This window comes from Maylandia zebra, linkage group LG6 (assembly GCF_041146795.1).
Source record: "Maylandia zebra isolate NMK-2024a linkage group LG6, Mzebra_GT3a, whole genome shotgun sequence".
Lineage (NCBI taxonomy): Eukaryota > Metazoa > Chordata > Actinopteri > Cichliformes > Cichlidae > Maylandia > Maylandia zebra.
Genome location: NC_135172.1, coordinates 39370786 through 39381453, shown reverse-complemented (window position 1 = coordinate 39381453; position 10668 = coordinate 39370786).

Here is a 10668-nt window from a genome sequence, read left to right as displayed (position 1 = left end):
GCTCGTTGCTTAAGAGAGCTGGTATGCCTCTTAAGTAGTTCTTGTTGTATCGTCATTTGACTTTGAAAACCTCCTGATTGCACTTTGTTATCTGTGGATTTAAACAATGTGGCATCTCCCCTGACTCTATGATGGCTCTCTTTTCAAGATGCCCTGTTAGTGGGGAGACAGTTCAGAAAAAATGATCAGATGATGAAATTTAAGTACATCTCATCCAAATTCAAGTCACCCTACATGAGTTGCATTCGGTTTTGAATGCAAATATCCACTCGAAACCTAAGATTCAGATCTGTTTGCCATTACTGGGTCACAGCACAGCGTCACTCTGTTTGTGGATCCAAACAGCACAACATTAAAGAAGCCCCTGGAACAGAAGACGCTGTACTATTTTACTGTAATTCAGCATGCTAAATTAAAAAAAAATGAAACCATTTCACTTAATCTCTTTTTTCTCACTGCTCTGTAGACTGATCGAGGGTGACTAATGCTCTCCAAGAATCAGGAGAAGCAGCAGCGAACACAAACTGACTGCAGGCATGGTGGGGGAACGAGAAAATGACGGACCAGGACAGAAGCCTCCAAGATTTAGCCCACACAGCACAAACTGAACAGCTTGATTTAACTCAGGGCATCACTCACTAACAAACATAACAAGGACATTTGTTTCTCTGGAGTTCAAGTGAGAAAACTGCTGCTCTTCTCAAGAAGCGGTGTTTCTGGCCCTTGAGTTTATACACTTTTTGACACTTTCCTCACTGTGCTCTTCCTCAGGTATGGGCTTGCTTAGTCATTTAAATTAGGGAAGTATTTACATCCTCTGTGGGATGGTTTTAAGAATATACTCATTTGGCAAGGTTCAACATTTTTCAGCATAAACAAAATGTGTGTCCTATAACGGCTTTAGCAGTGGGTGTCTTTAGATTTGACTGAGTCACAAGCTAAATTCTCCTAAAAATGAGCTATCACATATGTCACCACAACACCAGGATAAACAAACAAGAAAAAATAAAAAAAAGTGTCTCGGGGGATCACCAGATATGGATTATCAAAGTGTGGCAAATCAATCATAGGCTTATATGACATTATAGCTGACAGGAAACTCTCTCAGCTCTGAGAAATCTTCAGTCAGTCTGGCCCAGAAATCAATACACAGATGATCAAAAGCAGCAAATATTCTTCTGGCAAGCACCGAAAGATGATGCATGAATAACTGACAGGAAACTCTCTGAATTCCAGATAGCATAGCACTTATGTCAGTTAAAGTTTACACTGAAATATTATGGTTGCATCTTGGACCAGCGCATCAGGAGAAAGGCTGCAATGACCTCATCTATTAAATGGACTAGTACTAATATAGCACCTTTCTGCTCAATTTTGAGCACTCAGAGCACTTTCTACTACAAATCTCATTCACCTAATTATGCACATACATACAGTGCTTTTATCTATACATAAGCACTTTTCTCCACCATTCACACGCACTTTAGTGAATGCATCTAGGGCAACTTGTGGTTCAGTACCCTGCCCAAGGATGACACTATAGACTGAAGCAGCCAGGGATAAATCCACCAACTGTCTGAACCTTAGCCGCCTCTATTTAAAGGATTTATAGGATATGCTCCTGTTTCCAACTATAAAAGCACTGAATGTGGAAAACTGAAGTAATCATACAGTCTGTGTTACCATTTGGTTTTATCTGATTAGCAACAATGGTGGAATTTTGGACGTTGATGAGTTTATCCCCTGAAATTGTTTTTCAGGCTGCAAGCAAATTTTCTTTTTCTGCTCAGACCCTTTAACACCATCAGTGGTGGAGCAATAAGATTAATGGTAAATTTGTTTTAATGAATCTAGAAGAATCCATCTAGCAAGCAATACATAAATAGGCAACATTGCATTGCCTTAGTCAGGTGTGTACATGGCGTAATGATGGCCCTGATGCTGATGGATCTCAATTCCATCTTTAACTTACTGGCTTTAAATGCACTGTAGCTCCTTTTCAGATTTACTGACCACTGAGAAGACTTTAACTATACGACACTGATGTATTCAGACAAACACGCACATACACACTAATGGGACTCTTATGCTATATAAAATATAATTTGCTTTTTATTTGTAAAAGTTGCTTTGTAAATTTATCCATGTTTGTTTGGCCACAGTTTGTTTTGGGCAGCACAGTGGCTAGCACTGTTGCCTCACAGCAAGACGTCCCTGAGTTCAATTCCACCATCAGGCCGGGGGTCTTTCCGTGAATATTCTCCCCGTGTTTATGTGTTTCCAGGTACTCCGGCTGTCACGGCTTAGCAGCCAGTGTGTTTGAGGAATAGACTCAAAAGTAGACACGGGAGAAACTAACTACGGTGTAACAAAACGTGAGCAGTTTTTTTAGGCTGAAGAGAAACAAAATAAAACAGAAAAGCACAGCGAGTTGAAACAAGGGTGAAGCTAAACTGAAACCTAAACTGGGAAACAACTATGACTAACTATGGAAACAATGACAATAGACTAGAACATAAAACTGAACAGGAACATGTGATAATGAAACTATGAAATAAACCGAACATGAACCTGAAGAGTAGAAGAGAAAACTATGACGTGATGTGACCTGGAAACAAACAACCCAACACAGAACAGTAAGTGACAGAGGACTTTAATACACACAAAAGTAATGATGGAATTGGAAACTCCTGGATACACAACTGACACCGATGAACATAATGGTGCCACAGGGGAAAGTAAAATTAAGCACATTGTACCCTGCATCTCGCCCTAAGACAACTGTAACAGGCGCCATTCCATTGTTGCCCTGGCTTTATGTTTAGGGTCGTTGTCCTGCTGGAAGGTGAACCTCCGCCCCAGTTTCAAGTCTTTTGCAGACTCCAACAGGTTTTCTTCCAAGATTGCCCTGTATTTGGCTCCATCTGTCTTCCCATCAACTCTGACCAGCTTCCTGTCCCTGCTGAAGAGAAGCACCCCCAGAGCATGATGCTGCCACCACCATATTTGACAGTGGGGATGGTGTGTTCAGAGTGATGTGCAGTGTTAGTTTTCCGCCACACATGGCGTTTTGCATTTTGGTCTCATCTGACCAGAGCACCTTCTTCCACATGTTTGCTGTGTCCCTCTCTGTTAACAATGGCTTTCTTCTTGCCACTCTTCCATAAAGGCCAACTTTGTGCAGTGCATGACTAATAGTTGTCCTATGGACAGATTCCCCCACCTGAGCTGTAGATCTCTGCAGCTCGTCCAGAGTCATCATGGGCCTCTTGGTTGCATTTCTGATCAGCGCTCTCCTTGTTCGGCCTGTGAGTTTAGGTGGATGGCGTTGTCTTGGTAAGTTTACAGTTGTGCCATACTCCTTCCATTTCTGAATGATCGCTTGAACAGTGCTCCGCGGGATGTTCAAGGCTTGGGAAATCTTTTTGTAGCCTAAGCCTGTTTTAAATTTCTCAATAACTTTATCCCTGACCTGTCTGGTGTATTCTTTGGACTTCATGGTGTTGTCGCTCCCAGTATTCTCTTAGACAACCTCTGAGGCCGTCACAGAGCAGCTGTATTTGTACTGACATTAGATTACACACAGGTGCACTCTATTTAGTCATTAACACTCATCAGGCAATGTCTATGGGCAACTGACTGCACTCAGACCAAAGGGGGCTGAATAATTACGCACACCCCACTTTTCAGTTATTTATTTGTAAAAAATGTTTGGAATCATGTATGATTTTCGTTCCACTTCTCACGTGTACACCACTTTGTGTTGGTCTTTAACGTGGAAATTAATAAAATTGATTCATGTTTGTGGCTGTAATGTGACAAAATGTGGGAAAGTTCAAGGGGGCCGAATACTTTTGCAGAAACTGTATTTACATTTGTGTCGTTGACTATTTTGATGTTAGGGTAAGTGAAGCCAGAAACAGGAACACATCCACCAGACACTTTATTAGTTACACCTACTATACTTCTCCTTTAATATATTATATATCCTATATTATGCAAATACCTAATTAGCCAGTCACATGCCACCAGTTCAGTCCATCATGCCACCAGTTCAGTCCATTTAGACAAGCAGAAATGCTCAAGACAACGATATTCAATTTCCAGCAGAGCTTCAGAATCGAGACGAAAAGTGATTTAAGTGACTCTAAAGGTGATGTGACTGGTCATTTCAGAAACTGTTAACTGACTAAAGTTTAGACTGAAATATTTTGGTTGCATCTTGAAACAACACATCAGGAGAAAGGCTACAATGACCTCATCTATTAAATGGACTAGTAGTAATATAGCACCTTTCTGCTCAATTTTGAGCACTCAGATCACTTTCTACTACAAATCTCATTCACCCAACCACGTGCATACGTACAGTGCTTTTATCTATACCCAAGGACTTTTCTCCAACATTCACGCACAGTTTAGTGAATGCATCTAGGGCAATTTGTGGTTCAGTACCCTGCCCAAGGATATTTTGACACATGACTGATAATTGGAGTAATCATACAGTCAGGGTTACCATTTGCCTTTTTCTTGATTAGCAACAATGAGGAAATTTGGACATTGATGAGTTTATCCCCTCCTTAAATTTTTGTGCAGGCTGCAAGCGATTTTTCTTTCTCTGACAGAACCTTTAACACCATCAGTGGTGGAGTAAAAAGATTAAGGTTAAATGTGCATTAAACACTATAAAGATGCATCTGGAAGAATCCATCCAATCCCACGCTAGCTATTTAGGCTATTTAGACAAACAGACATGGTTGACCTATTCAAATTCAAATGGAACTTCACAATCAGGATGGCAGGTGACTATAAAGGTGTTGTGACTGGTCAGAGTATTTCAGAAAGTGCTAATCTACTGGGATTCTCCTTTACAATCCCATATGGAAAAGATATATATAAATCTTATAAGGTTTGTATCTGTCTTGTGTGAAACATGAAAAGCATACAAGAGTGAAAACAGATATAAGATCCCTTGAAAAATTATATAAATGGAACTTGTATGTTTTGGATACTTCCTAAAACAGTATATGAAAGTAATGAGAAAGTGGCCACTTTCATGAGTAAATCATATAAGCCTTATATGATTCATTATATGAAGCAAGCTAAAGTTGATGCAAGTCTTTTATAAGTTTTTCCTATTTCTTTTCCATATGGGATGATCTCTAGCTTTTACATTGAATGTTCCAAATAAAAGAGAAAATATCCAAAAAGGAGGAGGTTTCTGAGTGAAGATGTTGAAGTCAGAAGAGAATGGTTTTAAGCTAATAAGGTACCAGGAACTTAAGTAACCACTCAGTACAAAAGCACAAAACATTGAATCTTTAAGGCAGATGAGCTACAGCAGCTAAGACCACACTGGGTGCCTGTCAGCAAAGACAATCTCCATCCTGCTTTCTATTAGTTGTTTAGGCTGGTGGTGGGGCTGTAAAGGTTTGAGGGACATTTTCTTGGCACATTTTGAACCTCTTAGTACTAATTTAATGCCATGGCCTTACTACGTGTTGTTACAGACCATGTCAGTCCGACAGTGTTCCAATTCTTTACTGGCTGCTTCTAGCAGGATAACATGACATGTCACAAACCTCAAATCACCTCAGACTGCTTTCTCAAACATGGCAATGAGTTCACTGTACTCAAATGGCTTCCATAGTCACCAGGTCTCAATCCAACAGAGCAGATTTGGGATATGGTGGAACAAGAGATTCACATCATGGATGCACAGCAGACAAATCGGCAGCAATTGCATCAAGCAGCTACATGATTATATACTGAAACATCTGAGGAGTATTTCCAGCACCCTATTAAATATATGCCATAAAGAATTAAGGTGGTTCTAAAGTCAAAAAGTGGTCAGAACTGACAGGACCAAGGTGTACCTAATTGAGGATAGTTTGCAAGTTAGTACTAACCAAAATACATTAAGTTCAACAGCTTGCACACACAGTGTTCTTCATGATAGGTGAGGTTCATTTGCGGAGAAGAGGAATGCTGAAATATGTCTGCCTGCTCTAGGATGATTGCTTGTGGCTTTGACTTGTCATACAGTACACAATGATGACGCTTAGGCAACTTGCTTTGGTGGCTCATTTGAATGCACAAGGTAACCTGTCAGGACTGAATCAACATCTGAAATAGTTCTCATTGTAACTGTGGTAACTGCTGCAGATGGGAGAAGTTTGTCTTCCAGCTTATGGTGATAAGGTGGTTTGTTTTGTTTTGAACTGAAAACGTGATCTTTTTAAAAAAAAAAAAAAAATTCAAGTTGTTTAAGGGCCTAAAACAGGCCAAAATGCCAAGAGGTCTGATTCCTCATCAGAAAAACTGAATGAATATTTTAACAGTTTTTATTTATTTATTTTTAAAGCATATTACCTCTGAATTTGAACACAGGGCAGAGAAAGAGTATAAAAAAGGTGGCATGCAAAAGCTCTGCAGTCAGAAGTTTGAAATCAATGTTTTACAACGTTAAACAGTCTGAAAAACATGCCATGATTGATAAAAGCAACTGAAAATCATCTGAAGAATTTGACTGGAGATTTCATCCCTTCTCTGTTATAGTCCTTTAAAAAGGATTTGATTAATTGTTTTCCAGGACAGGTGGTTCTCTACATGTACTAAGTATCAAGTAAATTTTATCAGTAATATTTCTAAATGTGTAGGACGTAATATTTAGCTGTTAACACGATGGAGAATGTCATCATATTATATAATCCAAAACTACAGCAAGTGGGGGAAAGTAGGGTTTATCTTTAGCTTAGTTTGTAGATTTGTCATCGTATCAGCCTGGATTTTGTAGCTGGCTTTCTGAGGTCCTAAAACTCAAAGTACAACAAAATACTGAGGTTAGGGGTTTTTCATCAGAAAATGTATTTTATTCTACATAAACATTTGGAGGAAAGATCGAAGGGACTGATGCAATGGATCTACAAACAGCAGCTGAGGTAATTATTTAGTATTTTCATGAAATAGGACATGGCAGTTGGTGGTTTCCAACTGCAATTGGATGAGATTCATGTTATAAATGTGCAGCTGATAAATCTGCAGAAGTTGTGTGATACCATCAAATCAGTGTTTCCAGCATTTTGTTGAATCTATGCCATGAAGAATTAGGGCAGTACTGAAGGCAAAAATGTTTCCAACCCAGCACTAGTAAAGTGTACTGATTATGTTGAACTTGCTTCTCAGTACATCTCAAAACCACTGCAAAAACAACCTACTGTGATTTCACGCTTTCAAACAGAGCCAGACCTTCTGCAACTCCTTCCACTTCAGTGATCCAGCATCAAATGAAAGGAAACCTCCAGCTTACATAGCAGCCTGATCCATCACAGATTACCAACAGGTGAGTTCATCAGACCAGGTGTGTCAACAGCTGAGGTGGGAACAGAGGGAAGGCCCGGTCCTGCAACAGAAGGTGTGTTTATTGCATACACACACAGAAGAAAAGACTGATAGAAATATGTGAGACGCACAGGAGACTGGGGAACCATGATAGTTTTAAGCTAAGCTTAAGCTAAGTTAACAGCCTATTTACTCCACAACACTATACGTGGAAAAGAGAATGGTTTCAATTCTCTTATTTAACTCTGCAATGAATGAAAATTTTAGCTATCGAACACAGCTAATATACAAGTTATATTTTTTTACTGTAGTAAGCACAATAACAACAGCGTTTTAATGTGTTGCATTTATGCAATAGTGCTGCAGAATAAAGAGGGTTAAATAGAGCTAGACAACGAGGATAGTATTGATTTCAGAAGAAAGTGAGTACTTGAGAGTGGGAGGCAACATGTGCTCATAGTATGTATACCGAAAAACCACAGAGGATAAAAATGTAGCTTAGTAACATAGAATTACAAATACAAAAACACCCCCACACTCACTGTGTTCTTACTGAATTGAAATTTGACATTACTGAGCTTTTTGTTCAGTGTATCTCCTTCCTAGACTTCCTAGACTGTGAAGCAGTCACATTCACCTGTGTATGAAAGATGTGGTGAGGCATTTTTTTCCCAAGCAGACAGCATTGCTGCTCATTTGCATCTAAAAGAGACAGAAAGTGTCTGCAGACTTTTCTGCAATGAGCTTATCTGAAGGATAGTTTCTCGCTGTGATCCAAGCACAGTTCTTCCATTTGCTTCCCTCGTGCCCTTGTAGTGGTTTTCCATTCCAGCCTTCCCCCAGGATTTGCATCAGTATCATTTTGTATGCATCACAACTGAAAAACGTCATCACTGTTAAATATAGCATCTAACTGATCCGACCCTCATGTCACATTTGGCATGTTTGGTCCTTTCGGATGTACGACAATTCTTTTTAATCTCAACAGATCTTTCCAGAATTCTCGGACTAGTGAGTCACTCCGCACCAGCTTCCCTGCTTCCTCTCAGCCTCTTGCCTTCTGCTGCCACTGTCGTATTCTATTTTAATACAGCGGAACATTTCTTAAAGTGATTACACTACATTAGCGACATCCTTTGTAGTGCTCATGAATAAGCAGGGAATTTTGTGGCGCATGTTTAAGCCTTAAGCCAACATATGAACAGTTGGGGATTGTGTATATTCTTTATTGTGCTCAAATAATTTTAATCCTGTTGCAATCATTTGCATTGTAATTTTGAGCAATTTGCTCTTTGGGTTTGAGATTTTATGCACAGTGAGGAAGTGAAGCAGTTGTTGGAACTGTGCACAAAAGGTAATTCATTTTTTGCCAGATAACTTAGAATTTAAATGACAGTTTGGTTTAAAACCATGTTGGTTTCCATTACCTGACCATTTTACCTGTCATAGTTCCAGTCTTCTATTTACCACAAACACATGCACTGCTCCCCTATTTTACAGTGAGCTCACCTAGTAGCTATCCAGGTTGAGTGGGTGCAGTATTTTTCTTACTGCTGTGGTACACAGTGTTGCAAAGTGATGACCAAGTCATTTAAAGGCACCTGAAGTGAGACTTCAGCAGTCAAACAAACATTTTCATGACATTGTCATGTACAGGTGCTGTGGCAGGCAGGAAGATGGCCCAAACACAAAGGGTTAAACTGAAGGAGGCAGCTTTACTGCACTTTAGCAAGATTACTAAATACAAAAGTTAGAAACAAGAAACCAGGACCACACAAAACACAACAATGTGGGATGATGTGACAATGGCAAAGGAAAACACAGGGCTTAAATACAGAAAGCATAACAAGGGAATTAGACACAGGAGGGAAACACAGCTTCGACTAATCTGACAAAATGAGACCGGGAGGAAGCAAAAGGGAATACACTAAACACAGGACGCGGGACTGTCAAAGGAAAACAGGAAACACACAGATATGGAGACGAGGAGAAGGACATGCAAGCTTAATGCTTCAAACAGACATGGGGACATAACTGACTGGGGAAAGTGTTTTGGGAAGTTTTGTTTGCCAAATTTTAACATTAAAACAAAATGTGTTTGATGAGACAAAAACAAATTCCTCAGCATTTGAAAAAATGCATTCAAAGAACTAAAAACCATAAAAAAACAAAAGCAATGTGAGTTTAAAAAATATGATAAAAAAATAAAGAGAGTGGTCAAGTTAAAAGAAGTCACGAATAAATAAACATTGTGTGCAGTATGAAATGTCTGTGAAGGTTCTCAGTCATTCAGGTCATCGTGGTCTAAGGAGCTCACATGAGAAAACACTGTTGCTGAAAGGTCTTCCTGTTGGCCCTCAGCTTCTTATTTTACACACTCAGATTCTCTGCTGGTGTCATCAAGTGTGATATGGAGAAAAAAAACACTAAAAAAGTGTTACAAAAAACAAAGCAATGGACTGAAAGAGCAAAATGAATACATTCCATTAGTATGCAAATTTGAACCAGATGACAATCTAGTAGTGCAGCAAATTTTTTATGAAGGGCTGATGGAGATGGTGCCAGACACTGCCTTCAGAGGATTAAGACATCACCCTGAGAGTCTCTGGCTTTATGCTGCTATGACAGGTAAGATCACCCATCTAATGTCTGAAACAAACAATCTTTTAAGGTAAATTGTTCTCTATTTTTCTGTTTTTGTAATTTGAACATTGTGTAAGATTCTAATTCCAGATATACCAAGAACCTCCGTGCCTGAACAAAGACCAACCACCTGTTCTGTAAAAGCTACTTGTCTGCTACTAAAACCTTTTGTTCTTTTAGTTCTACTAGACTCAGTTTTAATGTCCGAATGTCTGAATGAATTGAAATTTGTGCTTTTTGTGTTGTTCTTTATGAACTTTATAATTTATTTACATTTAAGCATCACGGGATATCTTTCCCCTGGCAGTTATATCTCTTGTCATCACCAAATGTTGGTGGGTGATAGGAGTCCTCCCAGCAAGTGTGATGTGTTTGCGCTACTTCTGCAGCAGACGTGTCATCCATGGTTACCTCAGGCGAGCTATGAACACAGACATGGGGAACATTGAGAAGTTCTACATGAAGCCACAAGGTACATAACATTTACGCGGAAACCAGAAACTGCCAGGTTCTGTTTTGCCATAATACAAAAGACTTTTCGCAGTTTCTGTTTGTAATGCATGGTCCCTTGCTTGAAGTGGTTTGAAACACACATTTAGAAATATTACAGATACAATTTTGGTGTTACTTACATCCACATAGTTGACCTCCTGTCCCGGAAAACACAAAATCAAAGCTGTTGCTCAT